This window comes from Dermacentor albipictus, chromosome 3 (assembly GCF_038994185.2).
Source record: "Dermacentor albipictus isolate Rhodes 1998 colony chromosome 3, USDA_Dalb.pri_finalv2, whole genome shotgun sequence".
In the NCBI taxonomy this organism is placed as follows: Eukaryota; Metazoa; Arthropoda; class Arachnida; order Ixodida; family Ixodidae; genus Dermacentor; species Dermacentor albipictus.
In genome coordinates, this window is record NC_091823.1 from 9,570,108 (window position 1) to 9,593,319 (window position 23,212).

General features: G+C 50.4%; 1 protein-coding gene across 2 annotated transcripts in view; it reads right to left on the minus strand.

The window, feature by feature from the left end:
• The window catches only part of LOC135919521 (phospholipid-transporting ATPase VA-like), a 190,303-nt gene that overhangs the window by 142,609 nt on the left and 24,482 nt on the right, over window positions 1-23,212 (minus strand). The gene's annotated exons all lie outside the window — the stretch shown is intronic.

The window sequence follows — 23,212 nt, forward strand, 5'->3', positions numbered from 1 at the left end:
TGTAACGCTGTGACGCTGTCCCCGCTATACACCGAAAGGCGCTTGCTCTTTCCTCGCTGCACGTCAAAGCTCCCGAGCGAAGGTCCGGCTTCCTCCATTGTGTCGCCCATACGTGTACGTGATTGTAGGGCAACGCCTCGGCATATAGACGAGAAAACCATGGCCAGGCGGCGCTGCTGCGCCTCCCCCAATGTGGAAACGCCAAGCAGCGCGGTCGCGTCGTGGGCGTAGTCTCCGCTTTGTTTGTATTGTGCCGTCCGCGCTTTTCTTCGCTGCTCGTTCTCACGGCGCTCCGTTTTAGACGGCGGCAGATCGCCTGCTTGCGCAACAGCGATGCAAAGATTGCCGTGCGGTTTCAAGAAGGTTGCCGACGCTGACAGCTTTTTTTTTCGTGGCGGCAACCTCACGATAGGGGAGCGTCTGCTTCCGAACGTGTACGGCGTTGAACAAATTGTGGACGGTGATGTGAGAGTGAAAGCCAAGTGCGTGTCACAGGTGTCCGACAAGATCGTAGACGACGTCGAGTTAGAGGTACGCACCATGTTCAGAAATTTAGCCACTTTTATTTCAATTACAACATAGGTCACTCTGGCAGCAGGAACTTCTGTTGTCATACTACTCCATAACTGCAGATACATTGGGCTGCTTCTTGACGGTTCCGTCACTTCACAAAGGCATGTTCTGGAGTCTGTTTCACACGTGTCTTGCTGGTGCTCAAGAGCTGTGTCGCTGCAGTACGAAAGCACATGTCCCGGTGGTGCTGACTGCTAAGAAGACTGTTGTGATTGCCATTGGTCATTTTGGCGCCGCTTCCATCTGCATCGCATATAAATTAAGTTAAAATTAAATTATGGAGTTTTACGTGCCAAAATCACTTTCTGATTATGAGGCACGCCGTAGTGGAGGACTCCGGAAATTTCGACCACCTGGTGTTCTTTAACATGCACCTAAATCTAAGCACACGGGTGTTTTCGCATTTCGCCTCCATTGAAATGCGGCCCGCATATAAATGAAACAGTATGTGTGCCTCTTTGTTGTGGGTATAAATTACTCCCAATAATATGTTTGCAAAGGTAACGTTCCTGTGATTGTGTGCATATATTATTCTACAAGAGTGGTAGCACTACAAGTTATGATACTTGCACACTTAGATACTTAGAAAGCATGGGCAAACAACAAACATAACGCGCACGTCTCGAGCGGCTGCTTTCCGATCTGCTGCTTCTCGACGCACGCGACGACCGCGGCTCGCATTAAATACGGTCTGCTGCCACACAAATGTAGCGCGCGGACCCTTTCGTTACCTGAACAACTAGTAATTTAAGTTGCAGCGTTTGTAAAAGGGAAATAATTATCTTGAGCTCGTCCATGCCGATCGCGAGGGAAGGCACAGTGCAATCAAATAAATTCGGGGGTTCTAAGTGCCAAAACCATGCCAGAACCACGAAATCATTATGAGGCCTTCTGTAATGGGGAGTCTCAGGAATAATTTTAACCTCTCGGGGTTCTTCAACATGCACAAAAATCAAAGCACACGGTAACAAGAGTGTTCTTGCATTTTGCCCCTATCGAAATGCGGCCGCCGTAGCTGGGAATCGAGCACGCGTCGTAGAGCTTAGCGTCGCAACACGCATGAATTTACCGCTAGCAAACGGCGGATGCCACCACAATTCAACAACGCGACACGCCTAAACAAACGGCCGTGCACTAAAAACAGGCATATGACTATTTCGCTTTCAAGATATTACACGCGAATGCGAAAGTAAGAGGCTTACTCGACTCGGCTGCGCACTGCAGTTATCCATGCTTGTCGTCTGTCCTTCTCGTACCACTTCCCAGGAAATCTGTAGAACTTCATGGGCGGCGTACGACCTTTCCTGTCTTAGAGGCTGCTGTGGCAATCAACAACACATCAGTATTGCGTGCCACCTTTTCTGGCTGATGAGGTCGCACTCGGCATCGCAAAAACCACGCGCACGAGCGCTCCCGCCGTACAAAACACGGGCGCGCGCTAGCGCAGCGACGACCCTCGAAACTTCCATCGGCCCGCTAGGGGAGCATTCGGCGCTGGTGCCGCGCGGGCAAACTTTAGGTTGCCTCGTCTATAGGGGACTCGCGAATCTGATAAGAGCACAAGCTGTGAAGCTGCACGACGTGTTTACGCACTGCGGCTGACTCAAGCACCGCGTGAGTCATGAGGGGCCACCACCTGGGCTCTCGATATGAACGAGCACTCGACGGAGCTCTTCGCAGCTTGCTCTTTTTAAATGCTTGCGAGAACGCGGCGGGTGATTTATTTTGTTCTCCGTTGCAGCATACGCACAGCAGCAGCGTTTTCGTCGGGCGGAGAGGAGGCAACATGAAACCTTAACTGTGAAATGAAATGAGTTTATCTGCTACTACACACAACGAAAACCGATGTTAGGAATGCAGATAAAAGCTGCCGCTACGCAGCTTGACGAGACCGCAGCACCTAATTAAATACGTTTTGGCATCAGCATGACGCAGCGCAGACAATTATCACAAGATCAGCTTACACAAACAGTAAAATACTGCATAAGCAAACAAATAAAAGCAATAATGAAAGCACACCATTTCATATAACACTAAAATTATTAAAATATAACAGCTAACACATACATTTCACGTACGTCACGATACTTGCAAGCGAAGATATGAAAATTAGTAAGATAGTTGTTAAGAAGCGAAGGCACTGCAACGTGCAGAAACTAGCTCCTTGATATAATTATGACGAAGCGTACGCAAAACCCAAGGCTCATCATGGCTTGTTGGGTAATGCAATATATTTTGCTTCAAGTGCGCCAGACATTCCAGGTTATATGTACGCTTCCTTGCGTCTCTAGTTGAAATTTTACACTTAGCCGACATCTATGTAAGTTACGTATGCTAACTATATGGAACTTTTCAAACAAATCGGCGCATGATGACCCATACGCTGCGTTATCAATGTGACGAATGCATCTTTTTGAACCAAGTGCATTCATTGCAAATAAGACTGTCTTGCTGTTCTACTTATAAGTTGACAATAAATTAGATAAGAATGGAACAGTGGATTATAAACAAATAGTTTCATTCTTGAAGTTAGCTGATATCTGACACGACTTAATGCGCCCGTCATTTGAGCTAGTTTTGTTACCAAGCTGTTTATATGCGATTCTCCCCGGTCATAATTTTATCCCTTCACACGTAGATAAATGCAATACACGTGCGAGCGCGAACATGCACAAAAGAGGTGCGTAAGTAATACGACAGCGTCTCGTTGCGTGCGATGCGATGTTTCGTTCGACCTGCGGAGGCTGGCGATCTTCGGGGAAGCGACAGTCCCCAACCGAACGGCGCCACCATGTTTAATTGCGGCGACTCGCTTTCTAAGGACGACAATACGACAGTCCCCAGCCCGTCGGCGCCACCATGTCTAGGTGCGGTCGGCGGACCAAGTATACTCTTAATGGATTCGCCGTCACCGTCACGGTTTGTTTGAAGCGGTGGAACTCCTGGAAGAAGGTGTTTTGCGGCACCGCCACACGGGTCTTAGAAGTCGTCAGTCAATGGACAGACGCGGCGGCCACTGTCTGCAGAGTCAACTCTGGGATGAAGAGGCGCCTGCTAGGGGCAGGATCGATGCGAGAACCCTCTCACCTCGGTGTGGTTAGCGAAACCTGTGCGGAAGTGAGTGTGCAAACCCTCCCCCTCAAAGGCGGTTCGGTTACGATGACTTTGGACGCTCCGAATCGGTCGCCAACCATTACACCGACCACTCATTCACCACTGAGGGGCAGTTGCAGGATCCACCGCGCACTAACCCCGTCCCGCACCTACAACTCAGACTTTCCCCAATTACTCCCTATAGGCAATCAACAACAACGACCACTAATATTTTATTACGAAGAAAGTAGAAGCTACAACGTACGGGCCTGCAAAAGCCACAATCAGTTGCAAGGCAGCGCGTGGAAGCTCGTAGCTCGAGCTACGAGCTTCCATGCTATGGAAAGAAGAATGATGGGCGTAACGTTAAGGGATAAGAAAAGAGCAGATTGGGTGAGGGAACAAACGCGAGTTAATGACATCTTAGTTGAAATCAAGAAAAAGAAATGGGCATGGGCAGGGCATGTAATGAGGAGGGAAGATACCCGATGGTCATTAAGGGTTAGGGACTGGATTCCAAGAGAAGGGAAGAGTAGCAGGCGGCGGCAGATTGTTAGGGTGGGCAGATGAGATTAAGAAGTTTGCAGGGACAACATGGCCACAATTAGCACATGACCGGGGTAGTTGGAGAAGTATGGGAGAGGCCTTTGCCCTGCAGTGGGCGTAGCCAGGCTGATGATGATGATGATGCATGGAAGACAGCAAGCAGATCGAGGTAAACCGGAATATTTCAAGAAAAGAAAAAGAGAAAGAAAAGAAAGGAAACGAATAATGTAGAAACTTCTAATAACACATCGTTTAGAGCCATTGAAACAGATCCTCTAACAAGACTCAAAGAAGAACGACAAGCTTGACGTCGACCACTGCAACGCAAATGAAACAGCGCGCAGACACAGCCCCCCGCACCAGGGGGAGAGAAGAAGGGAAAGTCGAAACAAAAAGAGCGCGACACGCCTCGCGTTCTCGTTTCGATCCCGTGCGCGAAGTGGCGCAAAAGTAGAACGGACATCGGGGGACGGAGGGCGAAGAAAGAGGCTAGAAAACATCACGAAAGGTAACAACAAAGCCGCGCTTTGTTGCGCAGTACGTAGCAATGGGACACAAATTGGGAGCTCGCAAGCTATAACACAACATAGACGAGCGCCGCTCCGAAAAAGAAGCCGAACGACCGCTCATAGCGAACACGCGTCAGAATGGGGAGGTCTCGGGCAGCAGCGAATAAGAACAGGCAGCTGCTGCTCTTGCGGCCTTCGCGTGGTCATCACCTCGGCTGTCGCTGGAACCAGGCGGCCGGGGAGGCAGCAAAGTGTGCGGCATGCGCACGCCAAGTGCACGCAGCAGCAGCAGCAAGCGACGCCACAAAATGGGGTCTGCAACGTGCGCCGTCGGACGTGGCCGTCCTGCGCACGACCGCGCAGTTCGCGCCAAGCGGCTCTTGTTGTCTCTCTCTAGAGTCGCCGCAAATGACGCGTATTTTTTTAACGGACAAAGCGCTGGCGCTGTGCACAAATCACCCTCCTATGCGCGCGGGGCCTATAGTTTTATTCATCCCGCCGCGCCACACAGACATCACGTCGCGTCGGGCGTTCATTTGTCAGCAGCGCCACGCCTACGCTTGCGTGCGGATTCACGCGCTCGCGACAGCTGCGAAAAGCAATATTGATGCGCTCATCTAGTAATGCATGCATGACCTCTCTTTCATACGCAGAAGTTAAAAAAAAATAAAGGTACGTGCATTAGCCAACGAATCAACGCATCGGCGGCGTTAATTAATCATTCCGTAATGCAGTTGTATATACAGAGTATGCAGTCCGCTGCCAGTGTATACATTCACGATTCCTCGTGCGCATTGATTGATCGAGCGACTAATTTGGGTGAGCGGGTCAAGGCAACACGAGGTCTATATATGACAGAAAGCTATCGCCTAATTGAGGCTAACCTCTCGTATACCAAAGCCTTTTAACGCTACAGGCCGCCACAGACGTAAGCGCTGTGGGAGCACCGCGCTGTCGGTGCATCACTTCCAGTACGCGCCGATTATAGTTAAACAGCCGAAAGTGGACGCGAAGAAAAAGAGTGGCTGCCGTCTGCGCCATTTTCACGGCTCGCATGCGTATGACTTTCGACTGCGTCGACGGAACATGTCCCACGCTCGCGCTACGCGCCACGCCAAGGTGAAACGGTTCCCGGGAATTATCTTTCGAAAATGAGGCTCCGTGCAACCGAATGCCACATACGACCGGCTGCTCAGCGAAAACATGAAACTCTGTGCATGCAGGGCTCCGATGTTATTTTTGTTTCTGGTTGTAAGAAGAACGAAGCCGCGACAGGAAACCGGCGCTTCTTGTCATTTTTTTTCCGCCCTCCTTTCCTTCTCTCCCTGATCTTTTTCTCCCCACTCCCCTTTCCCTGTGCAGTGCTGTTGAGGTGTCCTCCTCTGAGAGACAGCTACGGCACTGCACTTCTCTCTTCCTCTCCTTCAAAAATCACTACACACACACGACAGGAAACCGGCGCGACGCAAGCATAGACAGCACTGGAGAGAGACGCATAGACACGTGCGCTGTGTCGACGCGGCTTTTTCGGTGTTCTCGCGCTCACTGGCGTTCCTGCGCTGATTGCCGCGCCGTGCACTGTAAAATAATTTACACCCTAAAAAGTGAAAAAGGGTGTAAATCTGTCTAACTCGCACACTTAGGGTGTTATCTGTATAACGGACACCCTAGGTGTGTGAGTTACAGACACATTTACATCCCTTTTTCACCTTTTTGGGTGTAAATTATTTTACAGTGTGGTTTGGCAATAACTCTCACTCACCCAAATCCATACCATCTTTCCAAGGTGAATGGAGGGAGAGCAAAAATCTGCTGGCCGCATCGTAGCCAGCAGGAAGGCGTGGTGGTGGCGGCGGTAACGGGATAAAAAAAAAAAAAGATGAGCAGAATAGAAGATAAATACAGGCAGAGGCTTTTGTAACAAAGTGAGCGATACCCGGAATATAGTTAGTTAAGCAGGCAACTTCGCTATAACGGTGGCGTCTCTCAGAGTACTAGATAAAGCTAAAACAAAATTGACAGTCACTTAGATATGCTGACGTGATTTGAATGGGAAAGCATAATGGCTTCTCTAATTGGTTCCGTTCATGATAGATCATACACTGTGACGTGTCCTTCACAACTATACCTTAATCCACTGTAATTCACCTTTCTCTACATTGTACCAGCATTAACCCACCTTTCCCCAATTTGTACCAACCTTTATCTTAATGCACCTATATATGCTTTATATTAAAAAAAATATGGGGTTTAACGTGCCAAAACCACTTTCTGATTATGAGGCACGCCGTAGTGGAAGATTTCGGAAATTTCGACCACCTGGGGTTCTTTAACGTGCACCTAAATCTAAGTACACGGGTGTTTTCGCATTTCGCCCCCACCGCTATATATACTTTATTCCACTGTAATTCCCCTTCAGTCACTTACCTTAATTCACTTTACCCCACCTTAAGTCACCTTACTCTAACATGTTCCGACTTTAATTCTGTATTACTACTGACGTCATACAAGACGCTGATGACGTCACGGATGATGATCTTTATTAGCACTCGTTGCGGACAACGCCGGCTTTTGTGCCTCATGGGATATATAATGCCTTCACGTTAAGAAGAGTAATAAAACAAACAATTTTTACCACGCTGAGATGTTCGAAAAACTCCCACGACGGGCGCTGCTTATGAAATCTACTGCTTCTGGTTTACGCTGGCAAGACTTTCGCACCTTCGAGGCAAAAGAGTTGTTCAGCCTCAGCCTGTTATTCAGGCACTAACTAGACTTGCACGCTGCCGCCACAAAATTACAAACGAAAAGATCGCGTAGGCGCTTTGATTGGCGTAACTCCTTTCTAAAAGACCACAAGGTGGCCATGCAAAGTCGTTGTAATGTCATTCGTCATGGCGGCGCTCACAGAAGGCGCACAAGATAGCGGGCCGTTGTCCCCTTCGTTATACACGCCATTTCTCAGTAAGCGCCTTCGTTGTAACGATGTTCGATTGTGTATAGACAGAAATAACAAAGAAAAGGAGAAGTAACGGGGGACCAACTACAATATTTACAAGCTGCGCGCGAACTTTCGCGGTCGCGACGCGGCAGCTGCACCGCGGATCTGACACGAGCGTCGACATGTTTCACGGCGGGACGCGGCAGGTGCGGAGGGACACGGCGACAAGGGAGAACCGGCCCCTGCTCCTTCTCCATCCATGCATGCCGAGCGGAGGCGGCTGCTCTGCGCACCAAGCCCAGAACTTATTTTCTTTACTCGGCGATGCCAGGCCATATGTAAATCCCAGAACGGTGCACTTTCGCTGCCCCCTTTCCGTTCGGCTTGCCCCCGTGCCGCTGTTTACCACGTCGGAGACGTGCGCGTGCTGCTCGCAGTGGGGACCCCAAAATTAATCGCCGCTCCAGATCTGCAGCGGAGGCAACGCGCCAGCGAGCGGGAGCGCGTGCAGCGGCGAAGCGGATTGCGCAGGCTGGCGGTCGCGGCACTGCGCGGTGCATGCATACGTGCACTGCGCAGAGGAGACGAGGACAAGAATTGCGGAGGGGAGGCGCACACGAGCCGTCTTATTAGACGTGTCGTCCTTTGAGAGGGCAGTCAGCAGCCAGGAAAAGAAAGGAAGCAAGCACAGAGCTCGAACGCAGCCCTGCGAGAGCGCAAATGCGCTCTGCACCCACTCGACGGGAAAAAAAAAAAGAAAGAAAGAAAAGGTCTGCACAGCGTGCACAGAGAAATTTACACAAAGTGAACAAGATTGACCGGACGCACGCTCCAATTTGTCCACTTTATGGTCCGACAGTTCAGAGAAATATAACGTGCAACTATCGCCCCCTTTAGAGGAGGTGAAAAAGCGAGGAAGCTAACTAAAGGATCTGCCACCCTGCACTGAAATGGAGGAGAGACGGGACTAATATGAGCCTAACTACAGGCTCGTACTGCAACCCATTGTTCTTCACTCGGCCAATAAAGACCGCAACTCGCGCGCGACACGCATACGTCCTTCTGCAGGGGAAAGCTTGGCCCATAACTGCGTGCGCTGAGAACGGGCTCACAATCACGGAAGCGCCCCTCCTCCCCCCCCCCCCTCTCGCCCAGCCGAGCACCAATATCTGCTGCGATGCCTATCACGAGTGCAAGCAAGCGGTAGCCCCCCGGCCGCATCGAGGTGTGCCGAAAAGAAATCCGACAGAACCCATAGGGAAGGTCGGGGAGAGGCGGCGAAGCGTTCCCACGGGGACGCCGGCCGCCGGCACAGTTCCGGCGATACTATCGGGACCTTTTTATCACGCGACCGGTTGCGCGGCGCTCGCAATCGCGAAATTACGGAGAACAACGGATGAGGCAGCTCCCACGAACCGTCCCGCCAATACCAATATCCGAGAAGTGTGTGTGTGTGTGTGTGTGTGTGTGTGTGTGTGTGTGTGTGTGTGTGTGTGTGTGTGTGTGTGTGTGTCTGAGGAGGGGGAGGGAGGGAGGGAGAGGGGGGTCCGACGAAGAGAAATCCACGTTGACGTCGCTGGCGATGGGCGTTTGCGACTCTGAGACAGGAAAAAAAAAAGGATAAATAAGATCTGGACATGGAACAGGGTGACTACAAGTGACACATGTAAACGGTTGCAATTAGATGTGGTATGTGCACGTGACATAGACCTGATCGCGTAGGAGTACGCTTCCTCTATATCCGCGGAAGAAGTCTGTTTCAGCAGATAATTCCGCTTCTCGTATGCGCTGAGGACGACACCTGCAACGAAATGGACATGCATTGACTGACAAAAAAGAAAGAGAGGTGGAGATATTCTGCTTAAAGGCAGAGAGATCGGCGCAACTGTAGTTTATGCTCTTGCCAGCTGCCCTCTACACTACACAGGGGGAGCGGGGAAGAAAAGGACTGATGATAATGATGCAGAGAGAAAAGTGAGTATGTACAAGTCCACCATGTTGTGTCATCTCTACAGCCGCAGTGACTTATAAACAGCCTCCGATAGCCCCGGCGTTACAGACAACTGTGCGAACAAGGCAAACCCGAATAAGAGACGGCGCACATATCCTTCAATATTCCCTCCGTCCTTCGACAGTAATTAACTATGCAAGCCGCGGCACGCCCAGTGGGTGCGACACACACCGGCTGAAGCGCGGCCCCCCCGCGCAGAGCGCGCCTCGGTCACAGCATCCTTTTGAGCGGTCACTTATCACCAGTGGCATTCCGCCACGCATGGCGGCGTTTCGTTGACAGCTTTCTCTTTTTACACCGTTACACGCGCTTTCTCCACAAGTTGGCGCAAACGCGTTCGCGTCCGGCGCGGAGTGTATTGAACTGTCCACGTGTTGATGCTATCGGTTTAACTGCATTCGTCAGGCCATGAGAATACAGCAAAGGTATGCAAGAAGCAAAGGACACTCTGCACATGTACACTTCTCGACAAGCGAGTCCAGACTTTCCTGTGCGCCTCGCTCCACTGCCCACGCGGAATAATGGACAAGAACGTTGCATCGCCGGCAGAAACGAAGGATACCGAACCGCTTCCACGTGCCAGCAAGTAATTTCATATGCCCTCCGTGACTTCCTTGTAAAATCTGTAAAGATCGTTCCTCTATTTACTATCTCCAGACACGTTGATGCGATCAATTGGGCACATATTACACAAGGAAAGTGTGCAAAACATGGAATTAAGAACGCATACGGAAAGGATATATATATATATATATATATATATATATATATATATATATATATATATATATATATATATATATACACGCCCCTACGAATACATCTAGGAAACACACCATACCTAAATTAGTGGACGGATTGATAGCCGTCGCCGTAGCACAATTGGTAGTGCAACGCACGCGTAATGCGGAGGTTGTGGGTTCGGCTCCCACTGGCGGCAAGTTACTTTTTCGTCCGCTTTCATTTCCGTGTTCTTTATTATTTTCTACATTTCGATTTCGATCACAGCTAATTTCCTCCGATGCTTTCCTTGGCATCACTGTCTTTATACGGTCGTGACAAACAAACATCGAGCCCCTCGGTTTCCCTTGTTCCCCTTCGTTCACATATACAAGGCGGTGGCACCAACGTGGCCTATACCGTATATTATATAGTAACTTGCGCCGCATAAACGGACACCAAAGCGGTAGGTTAGGTGAAGTCGAAACGGTAAGCTACACTTACTTATACGTAGGTCGGACGCACCGTGGCGGCGGATACTTAAGCCACGGTATGCGAGATAGACAACACGCGGTTTCTGACCTTTTTTTTTAATATTTGGGGTTTTACGTGCCAAAACCACTTTCTGATTATGAGGCACGCCGTAGTGGAGGACTCCGGAAATTTTGACCACCTGGGGTTCTTTAACGTGCACCTAAATCTAAGCACACGGGTGTTTTCGCATTTCGCCCCCATCGAAATGCGGCCGCCGTGGCCGGGATTCGATCCCGCGACCTCGTGCTCAGCAACCCAACACCATAGCCACTGAGCAACCACGGCGGGTTGTTTCTGACCTTCACATTCCCGCGCAAGCTCAAGGCGGCGTCACATGTTTCCGAAACGTCTGCTCGGCTCTTGTCAGTTGCTTATCAATTAAAACACCAAAAAAACATCGAATTCAGAAGTCCACTCGTTGAGCTGGCGACTATATTGCGCGGTTTCCTGCTGCTGCGCAGGGGGTCTCGAACGAGAGAAAAAAAAAAAAAAAAAACCGCCGCCCACTGACGTCACGGGCGCGGCGATTAGGGAGCAAAATGAGAAAAATGAAACCGGGCCTTCGAATATGTCCGTCTGAACTAAGTGCGTACTGTCTTCAGTAGAAGTTTCGCTTTAAAATGTAGCTTTACGTTTCACGACTGGGAGTCAGCTGGGAATTAATGAGGACGTCGTATCGGAGGGCGCCATAATTACGACCACCTAGCAATGATCACAAGGCGACGAAGGCAGGGCGCACGCAGGCATGCTCGCATTCCGCTCCCGCTGCAATGCTGCCGCCGCTTCAACCGGGAATCGAACCAGCGACCTCGTGCTCGGCAGCAAAAATGTGCGTCTAAGTCAAAGATACATAATCACTTTGGAAAAGGCGAGAGAGCGCACAGCTCTCATTTATCTGTTGTTACCAATTGCTGCTCCATACGCTCATGCCACCGCCTGCCTCCCCGGGCCACCTGGTTTCCTTACCAAGTCGAGAGAGAGAGAGAGAGAGAGAGAGAGAGAGATACGACACAGACGAAGTGGCGCAAGCGAAGTCTCCTCGCCGGTTTCCGGCCGACCTCTTTCGTCGAAAGAGAGCCTTTCTCATTTTCTGCCGGCCGATTGGATTTCAAGGAGAGGCGGAGCATTGGCATTCCGGTCACGGCGGCCGGCCACTCTCGCCGCGAGTCCGTCACAGCTCTACGGGACAAGAACGCGCCACGTCGACGTAAGAAGTTATACCCAGGCCGCAACAACCAAACGGGGAGGAGGTTCTGGCAGAAAGTACGACCAAATCGGCGGACGCTACCGGACCCGCACGCAAAAGGATTAAGCTATCGGATCGGGTCCATTATACACTTAAGCGCTGGCTGGAGGCTACATATTTGTCGAAGGGAACTGAGCTAAGTGTGGATTACTATGGAAGCTTCGTGCGCGAAGTTTCGGAGTAAATTAAATGCTTGTTTCACGTTAGTCCGTGATTGGAGACCGCTTTTGAAGGATGTGACCAAGGATATGATGAAGGATGTGACGAAGCATGTGACGAAGGATCTTGGGCCGGTATTTGTTCCGCAAGCCACGCTGAATAAGCCACGGGTGGTCAGAATTAACCCGCAGCCTCCCGTTATACGGCGCCTATCGTAGCCCTAGTGTTGTTAAAATAAATACATCATAAATCAACTATAGGACTTCTATAACGACTTACTAAAGGGAAGGAAGATGTGCGAGGCACCTGACCCAGTCTCAAACTCGGAAAAAAATTATTTCGCTATATAACTATCCCTTGTAATACGCAGAAAATATTCACGATTATCCTTTTTTGACAGTGTTCAGTACAGTGACAGTGCCTTTTCACGCAAATTCATTCATCCAGCAGCCCACATCTCCGCCCGTATTGACCACGAACGAAAAGGTACCCACCCTTCGAGCGGACTATAAAATATTTACACTCACCTTTAGTCTTGTCAATGAATGAGTGGAACGTGCTTCCGCCATTCATTGTGAACATTAAGAAATTATCTTCTTTCCAATCGGCTTTACTAAACTACCTTAATGAGCAAGCCTGCCATCCCAGCTGATCTTTTCCTAACTACCATGTTATCCTGCTTGAGCGCCCTACTACCTTGGCTCACTGTCATGCATTTGTTGCGTTATTCTAAATAGTGTTGTAGTTCGATCTTCTGTTATTGCATTATATAATCATTACGCCATTCTAGTACTAGATGCACTGTATCTTATTAATGCTGAAAGCAGTTATGTTCTTTATGTTGTGTTTTGACCTTTATGCTTATAACCCCCCCCCCCCCACCCCACCTTTTGAAGTTTCTTGTTATTGTTATCCCCCCCCCCCCTCTGTGATGCCTTATTCTCGGCCCTTAGGATTAATAAATGAAATGAAATAAGAGCAAATGCCAGCTAACCATTATGTACATATCATACGAAAGCGGCCGAACCATGGCAAACAGCACTCACGAACGAAAAGTTTTGTAAATTCAACCCATCCATGGGCCGCCAGCCGCAAGGAGAGAGACGACAATGTACAGCTCTGGCGCGTTATATATGGTCCACCAGACTGCTTAACCATCGGCCTGTCGTAAAATATGAAAAACTTGGGCGAGCCGTAGTCGTAAAGCAAGGGAAAGCGGGGTAGAATTTAAACAGATACACCGCAAAAGAAAGCGAGCAGTAGCCGTTGAGGCGAGCGGTGCATAAGAAGAAACTGCATTTGCATGGCAGGACCACGCCCCACGCATGCTGTTGCTGCCCGCATTGTCCTCATATGCGCGCTGCCTTACAAGGTCAGGCACTCGGCTGTGTGCATGCAAGGCTCACAGCGGGCGGCGTGGCGACACACGAGGGACGAACACATGCGTTGCCAGACAATGCGCAATGCAACGCGCCGCAGTTTGACAGCATTTCGCGCATTGTACGAATATGCGAAGTGCATGTATGCAGGACCAGGGAGGAAAAAAAAAAAAAAGAGTTCCACGGCGTTTATTTCATGCACGTCAGTATCGCGCTGTCTTCTTTTTTTCCCCCTTTGTTATTGCGTTAGTTTGCCCTACGGGATCAAAAGGATGTCTTTATCTTAACATTCACGTACACTTCATATCCGTAATTCCACATGAACATATGAAATCCGGTAAAAAAGGAAAAAAAAAACCTCATCAGCTCATGCGATTATACGGGATTATAGAAAGTGGCATCTTGGTGTTTCTATTACGGCGCGGTAGTACACGTATGCGGTCGTTGTAACGAAATAGTAGCGAGATCATATATAGCGAGATATATAATATATAGCCTAGTATCGCGCTCACTACGAGCTACAATGTGCGAGCGCTTTGCGGCGCGCTTTCGCATTGTCGCTCTGTGTGTGTGTATATATATATATATATATATATATATATATATATATATATATATATATATATATATATATATATAGCGCTCTCGCGGTGCGGTTCACATTCGGCTGGTCGAAATCGAGCGCTCCGAACGCGTTAGCCGCGCTTATTCAGAGGGCCGCGCTCCTTGCTCAGAAACGCTCGCAGGCGCTCCCACCTGCGGGCAATGAGCGCGACAGAAACCCGATCACGCGACGGTTGCGATTGCTGTCGGAGCAGCAGCGAGCACGTTCGACTGGGGCAGGCTCTCAGAAATGGAGCGTTTCAGGAACCAGTGGAATGTACCATAGGCCGTGTTTTAACGATATCACACTGCCCCTCCCCTGCCCACCCCCACATTACAATATATATACATATATAGTTATATATATATATAGTTATATAGTTATCATGCTCACACGAGAACGCACACGCAAGTCGCCGATGGAAATGACATTGTTTCGTGTAGCACCCGATCACCATGCTCCTGCAGCCGTACGTCAACCACGGGGTGCATTTCACTCCCGGCGCGTACACACCAACGCTAAGTTATGCAGCTAATCCGCATATTCGCCCTCGCGAACTGACCGCTAAGCTTGTGATAATCGCGGGCGCCCTAGGCTCTTACAGCGGGATACGAGGCGTACAAAGCAGCGGTAAAAACAACGAAAAGGGGGAACGAGATGATCCGCCGCAAGGTGCGTAACAACGCGCGAGACTCGAACGAGACGGGGTCGCCGGAGAGACGAGAAAGTTTTTAACGCCGACCAGAGAGAGAGAGAAAGGGAAAGAAAAAGGCGGCGCCCAGAGTTAAGAGGCCAAGGCCGCAACCTTGGAAGCGGGCTGTCTACGGACTGTGCACACGCGCCTTCGGAGCCACAACTTTACGTACGTCGGTGCTCTTTTAAGCGGCTTTCTTGGTCTCTCTCTCTCTCTCTCAAACACACACACACACACAGACACACACACACACAATTTCTTTGTTTCTGTGTTAGCCGTCATAACTCCTTGCGACTCGGTGTCCCCCCCCCCCCCCCCCCCCCCCTTTGTCGCCGATCGCGATAGCACACGCCAGGAGTGCCGCAGTGTGGATCAGATCGTGCGGCTCGCCTGCGTACATAGCGGCCGCTGCACGCTGCACCGGAGACGTCCTTGTAACCGTTATATCGGCGGCGCGCCCGCTTTCCACGCAGCCAGAGCAGGAAAACCCGCCGAGAGAGGGAGGAAGGAAGGAACACAGGCCGCGCGCGGAACGCTACGGAACCCCGCGGTGGGGCGGCTTTACGGCCCAGCAGTTGATAGCCGCTCTCGTGCACTTTCTCCAGAAGCTGCTAAGGCAGGCGCCGCGGTGAGACACACGCGAACAAGCATTCGTGCAATGCTACCGACGGAATCGGAATGAGGACATCAAGAGCTCGTATACGGGGCCACATTCCGCGTGCCTTTTCGGGAAGAACAATATGAATAAGAAGAAAAATGGGGGGAGCGGGGGCATGGAGCCGAGTCATTTTTTGTAACAGTGTATCTTAGTACTTTTCCTCTGCACTTTGTATAGCCGCTGCCATGTAACGGTTACCTGGGCCCCGTCAAGCCGTTTTTACGGCTTTTAGCCCAGCGGACCTTCCAGCATATTGTCTGGTAAATAAACTTGAATTTGAATTTGAAATGCCACGGTAGGACCGCCGCTGTGGCCGAAGCCTGTCACTGCCTCGCGCACCCATGGGAGAGTAGGATCGCAAGTGAACTAAACACGCAACCGTTCTGCTTTCCTACAAGTCATGAGGGAGAGGAAGGGATGTAAGGAGAGAAGAATACCGATAGCCCCGTTGTAACCCGTATTTTGCGAATCAAACCAATCCGACTTTGACCGAACGTTTTGCGAGACTTAGGCGGAGAGCTGGGCTGCTTGGCTCGAGTGCACTCTGACAACTTACAGCGCCCAACTAAACGAACGCACAACACGAGAAAGACGGGACGGGCGCCGTACATCGTGTCGCGTTTCTGCCCGCTGCAGGTATTTCAGAAGCTTTGCAAGGAAACTGCATGCTCGGCGAATACGCTCAGCTACCCGCCACATTGCCCGCCACGCACGTGGCCGGGGGCAGTTCGCAGTATAGTGAACTGTATACACGGTCGGCGACAACCTTGAGGACTACGAACGAACTCCGCCCACAAGCACACAGTGCACCTGCATGCTATTCACCTCTGAAAGAGAGCCGAGCCAGCAGGAGTCCACTTAAAATCGCACACAAATTATATACAACCAATAAGGTTCGCTTACTTGTCTGGCGCCCAGCGGTATTCCCCATATAGAAGCAGCAGTTCTGCAAGAGATATGTCTGTGCCACAGGTTTCAGGAGGAAACATGAATGTCCAGGGCAGATGTTATAGGTGATCCTGGTATCCCGCTTAGCACAAGTTAATATTTGAGTTCGAAACAGCGAGTTTTCTTTTTTTTTTCTTTTTTCTCTAATATGCCAGCATTTATGTCAGACAAGCAGAGTCGTTAAGCTGTGAGCGGACTCCAGCTGGCTCGGGTCTCTTTCAGAGGTGAAGGGCAGGCACACTGCGTCCTTGTGGGCGCAGCTTGTTTGTAATTCTCAGGTCGCCGTCGAGTTTACAGCCAGCGGTCGTGATGCCGAGGATGACGAAGGCGCTCGCTTGGAGCGGCTGGTCCACGTGGAAGCCCGCCCCATTGAGATTCCACGCTTTCCCACGCACGCACTCCCGAGAGGCCCGTTCTGTTCGCCAAACTGCCGTTCGCGGAAAACCGGCAAAAAGGAAGGCACACACACAAACTCCTTTGTTCCTATTCTTCTCGTCTGTCACACGACCAGAGCTGCGCTCGACGCAGCCGTTCTGATGAAGGCTAGTTCAGCGTTAACAATTTATGACCAAATATCGGAGAAAACAGCTATTCGAGCAGCGATTGCAGCAATTAAATGTGTAAGTTGGAAAGAGAGCTCGTCTGGTGTAGACACGCGCATGACATACCGTGTCCAATAATGCTGCCCGCTGTACTTGGCTGACTATAGAACGAAAGTAACGAACATGCTACTACATTTAGACGTGTGGAACTAAATATCGGACATTCCTTATCGTCCTGGTCCACCGCCGTGTCCGAGCTCGCTTCCAACGTCCAGCCAATTTAATTAATCTTATACGCCAGCTGACTGCTCGGCTTGTACAACTCAGATAATATACAGTGTAACCAGCAATGGTCGAGCAGGCGATGATTCGAGGCTGGAGCCAACGCTTCGACGTTTGCCTTCGTCATGGTATGATTAACGAGTGCTCGTTGTTGCACGCAGCAAGTATTCTTCCAAAAATTAATGCACACCCAAATAAATGAAAATAACGATGCACAGGCAGCGTTGCCTGGCACGAACCTGCAATGACAATGAGCGATTCCACTGGGACTCCGGATGAAACATGCATTCGACGGCAACGCTCGAGACGCGCATTCATCCACCAGGATACTTCTGTATGTCGTCACACGTCGCAGCGACGGTGAAGAACCTGACAGTGCTCTATTTATTGCGAGCCTAAAGTGGGTCCTGCCCTATAATGTGTGACTCTATCGCTATAAAATCGGCCGCAGTATGCGCAACGGAGTTTTGGGAAACCCACGAAAATAGACGCACTCCTCCAGTTTGTGAGTTCATCCAGCCATCGAGATGGCCCTGTGCCGATATCTGCACTTCCCCGGCCCCTTCTGTGCCCCACTACCTCCCTATCGTACCACATGTTTAGGTGTCCACCACCGAATAAGACAGTTGTTGCTACTATCCAGTAAGAATTATCACTTGGAGCTTACGACAGTCACTTCCCCATCCGCCTCTGCAGTAGTACGAAAAGTACGCTCAAGGCTGCGATGACTGACCACTCGCAAAAAGCTTGTCACCCCATGCAATTCAGCAGATGTTGACACGGACACAGCGGCGAAAATTCGCAGGTGTGGCAGAAACGGTAAAAATATAAAGAAAAAAAAAGAAAAGGAGAGACAACGGAGCTTACCCTCAACCCCAAATTTATGGGCACAGCCATGTCAAGGAAGAAAACAACAAAACAATAAAGCTGATGTGTCTACGGACAGCGTAATATCACAGCGTGTTGTTGACGCCGAAATGACACACGCCAACTTTACGGGTTGCGTACAACTGCTAGTTACCGAGAACACGTTGCAACAGACGGCCGCATTTCCAAGCCTGACTGATACGGCTGGTATGCTAGGCCTGTGATTGATGCAGGCGGAAGGACGCGCGGATATTTTCACTACGGCCCTAACCACGGCGGAAGAATTCTCCCACCGTGCCCTAACACTACGACAACGCTCGACCGACAAAAAGGTGATCGCGCCTCCTGTTGTTCGGCGCGCGCAAGAGCGGCCCCGTCGCGGGCGTAACACATTCGCGACACGAACTCGGGATGCTTCGGAAGTCTTTCGTGGTCGTGGGAGGATCACCGGGAGGCAAACGTGGCGGCAGCTGCAACAGCAGCGGCGAGGCCGCCTGCAACGGGGCCACCCACATGCCATGTGGTACAGAGCACGGCTGTGTGTGCGTGCGTCGCGTCGCGCCATTTCGCAACGGGACAGCGCGCGAAGCCAGTGAACGCCCCGACCGCGCCCTTGCGACACGCACTAGGGGCGCCGCTCGCACGAGAACTATAAGCACGGGCACGGCTAGCAATCACGGGAGCACCGGTGCCGCGGCAAAGGCGGCGGTGCCGCTAACAGCGCTTGGGCAGCGCTGTGCGCGTGCCACACGGGTGCAGCCACGTTCTGCCGTCGCCGCGGCGCCACGTGGTCGCTCTCACTTATCGGCGGTGCCCAGCCCCGTTTATAACCGGGTTTCCTGCGGCGCGCGCCGACGTCGCCACGTGAGCGCGACGTGGCGCGCGCGCGGAAGGCGCTGTCGCCGCGGAGCGCAGAGAGAAGGAGATTCTCGATGTTGGGAAGGAAAGGTTGGGGTAAAGTGCAGCGCAGTAACTTTCTCTCAGCAGAGGACACCTCAACCAAGCGCAGAGAGCGGGTAGCCACCCTCCGCGGCCATCTGAGAGAGAAATGCGCGCCAGGCCAGTGCTGACCGAGTGCTGAAGTTGCAAACCTTGGTGGCCTACGCTCCATTCCCGGTCACAGTCACCGCGCTCCGGCGGAGACTGAGCGAAAGTATAGTAACACATAGTGCGCATATCACGCACTATGGAAATCCGTTGAAGCTTTCGTCGGTGTTGGCGAGAAACGCCGTTCTTGTTTAGAGAGCATGTGCAAAATACAGAGCACACGATCAAGTTTAACACATTTCCACCTCGAAACGCCCCGCTGCAAAAGCTATAGACAAGGTGTAGCCAGACAGTGTGTGTGTGTGTGTATTATATATATATATATATATATATATATATATATATATATATATATATATATATATATATATATATATATATATATCGAGCCCCTTGTTCAGCCTTATTTCTTCTCGTTCATTACATAACGAGGGTCTCGAATCTGGCAACATCGATGCCTTCATGTAGTGTGTGCTTAGTGACCAGTTGCCGCCACCCAAATAGATCACGTACTCGTGACGCCTGCGGCAGAAAGGATGTTCCACATCCACCGCCAAGGTATGTATACGTGGTGGCGCAGGCTAACAATCCCAGCGTTAGTTCTAGTAGTAAAACTTAAATACCCCAGAAAGTGGACGGGAAAACGGCATCGCGGCAGCTCAAATGGTAACAGCATCGCACGCGTAATGAGAAGACGTGGGTTCGTTGCCCACCTGCGGCCATTTCAATTTTTTTGTTTTTTTCATCCACTTTCACTTCCATTAATTTAAAATTTCTTTAATTCAATCAGTGAGTACAAATAATTTTTCCTATGTTGTCCTTTGTTGGCTTCTTATGATTTATGTAGATATATATAGGCATATACCCCTCGCTATACGAGATGGAATACAGGTGGAAGGAGCCAATTGGAGAAGAAACGCAATATTGTTGGCGTCGCCACCAACGTATCCCATATAGCAAAAACGTATACCGACAGCGTGATGAGCTGCTGGTCACGGCCGTTTCGTGGCGAGCACGGAAAGTGCGCTAGGGGCGCGCTCAACGACAATGCTTCGGGTCGTTTCATCTCGTATACGGACGACGTAACTGCAAAGCTACCGCTGCTCTGCTTTAGTCTGTTACTCATAGCCCGCGATACAGTTAGTGTATAAGGTCCAGCAAGGATGCACGTGACTTGCCGCTGGGCCGACAACGGGCTCCAATAAGACGCGCTAGCGAAAACAATCATTGTCAAGCAAAACGCAACGTAATTACAAGTGCGAAATCTTAGGTGTGATATAGCGTTGTATACACACACGCGAACGCTCCCCCCAGCGGCATTCACCCTCGCCGTGACACGAAAACGTGCAGCAAGCAGACGGGGACAGCCCTTGGAGTCGACGCGTGCGCTGTCGTCGTCTGTCTGTCTGTCCGTCCGCGTTTGATGCCCGAAGAGCGGAGGAAGGCGTCAAACTTCGCGGGGGGCGAGCACCTCGCGCCCCGTGTTGTCTTTGGCTCGCCGCGGGCGCGCTGGCAGCTGTTCAGGCAAAGGTTATGCTTCATCCGCGAGGCTGGAGCAACGGTGTCCACGAGAAAAGAAGAAGCGAGCGCGTGACGAAACACGCCGAAACGGGAGCGGCGCTGTCCGGACCGCTTGCCGTGCTGAGCTGGGCGCGGGAGAAGACATCCACACGACGCTGCAGCGAGGATCTCTCTTGTGTCCCGTCTCGGTGCCGCAACCTTCGTTCTGCTGACGTCTGTGTAGCTACGAAGGGGCGCTCTTCGTACGCGGTCGTCAGGAAGGCGAGGGGTGTACGCACCACGTCAAAAATACAAAACATTTACTGTTGTTTCTGCACTGCCTTTTCCTTTCTTTCCTTTACTGTGCGGTGGGACGCGTGTAAAAAGATGGCTGGCTTGACTGATTGATTTGTAGGGCTTAACGCTTCCATGCAACACGGGAACATAAAGAAAGACGCCGTGGGTGGAGGGCTCCAGATTAATTTTGACGATCTGGGGTTCGTGAACGCGCGTTTTTAAACCTAAGTATCCCCAAGCATTTTTGCATTTATCGCCAACGTCGATCGAACGCAGTAGCCGCAGCTGTGCTGTACCCGCAGCGGGTATACTGCAACAACAACGCGTGCCGTTTATATGTATGCAACTCCGGACTCCGCCGCTCATCCTTCCAGTTATATATAACTGTACGCTAATTGAATCGTTGTATATAGTGCCCATTGATCATTTAAACTATATACTGAAGGCTGTTATGATCGACCCAAGTTTTCCAAGGAGCCATCGACTATACCACATCTGGCGACGGGGGATGCCCCACCAGCAACACGCAGCTGACGTTCACGCCTCATCATTCACTTCAAGACAGCAACGTCGCCCTCCTGCCCATTATCGATGAAAGGGTGCTCGTCGAGAACTCCCGGGGGGAAAGCGTCGACGGCAGAACATGACGAGGGCACTAATACTTCCACAGACTCCCCATGGAGATACCGACGACCGCAAGGGGTAATTAAGGCCGTCTTGGCCCACGTGTTAGTCAGAACCGCTCGAGACTCGGATGAGAGTCACAGCCATGTACCAATGAAGCGAATACAATCTTTTCTACCTTCTTTTCATCCTCACGATGCCCGGTTTCATCGTCGTTTCCCGATTCTTGCGGTGAAGACCCACCTCACCCGGCAGAGATCGCATCAGGGCTGGACAGGACTCGGGAAGGGTGCTTGTTGCTAACAGCAGATAGATAAAGTTAATAGGAGAAAGAAATTATGCGACTTAGAGCGTATATATACCGGATATCGGAGATGGAGAGATGAGTAAAGCCGCAGATGTGTAGCGTAGTACAATCGCTATTCCGATTTTGCTACTCCACAGTAAACATGGCATGCAACAATCTCATAGAAGATCTCACCGCTGTCGGTTCATTGTTCAGACTTTTTCCTATCAGCGCTTGCTATTGCGCCGTCAATAGCTTTGTTAAGTCTGGCCCTCCTGCGAACAACGCCGACCACAATGACATAAAAGCGAGGCTACTTATCAGCTCTGAAGGTTGCAAATGCAGAAAAAAGAAAATAATTAGTGTAGATGTATGAACAACTCGCACATACTACAGTAATGCTCTTGCTGAGAGACACGTTTACCATCTCAGCGATGATGCGATGAGTCGTTGACTTTACCACTTTTAATAGTTACGCCAGTACGACTTGTGTCAAGGAATTTCCGTGTCCCTTTCTGAGACATTTTTGTCGCCACCACCATCGTCATCATTACACCTGACGTCTTTCTCTCTCTCTCTCTCTCATTTAGCTTAGCGCACGCTATTTCACGGCGTCTCCAATTTACGCAGTCCCGTTGCGATACAATGTTTCGCACACGATACTTGACTGCGATACTTGGCGCTGCATCCGTCGGTGAACCGTCAATGAACTATTCACACATAGGAAAGAAAAGCGTCTCTGACGAGACTTGAACGTCATTACCTTTCTTTCTTTCTTTCTTTCTATCTTTCTATCTTTCTTTCTTTCTTTCTTTCTTTCTTTCTTTCTTTCTTTCTTTCTTTCTATCTATCTATCTATCTATCTATCTATCTATCTATCTATCTATCTATCTATCTATCTATCTATCTATCTATCTATCTATCTATCTATCTATCTATCTATCTATCTATCTATCTATCTACACACACACACACACACACACACACACACACACACACACACACACACACACACACACACACACACACACACCCGAAAACGCCGTCAACACGGCGCATGCGTGTGGTTGCCCTTTAGGGCGGTGCATTACCGTTTGTTCATTCCTCAGCCATAGATGACAGGGCAGTTCGAAGTTCTCGGCCACTCAACGG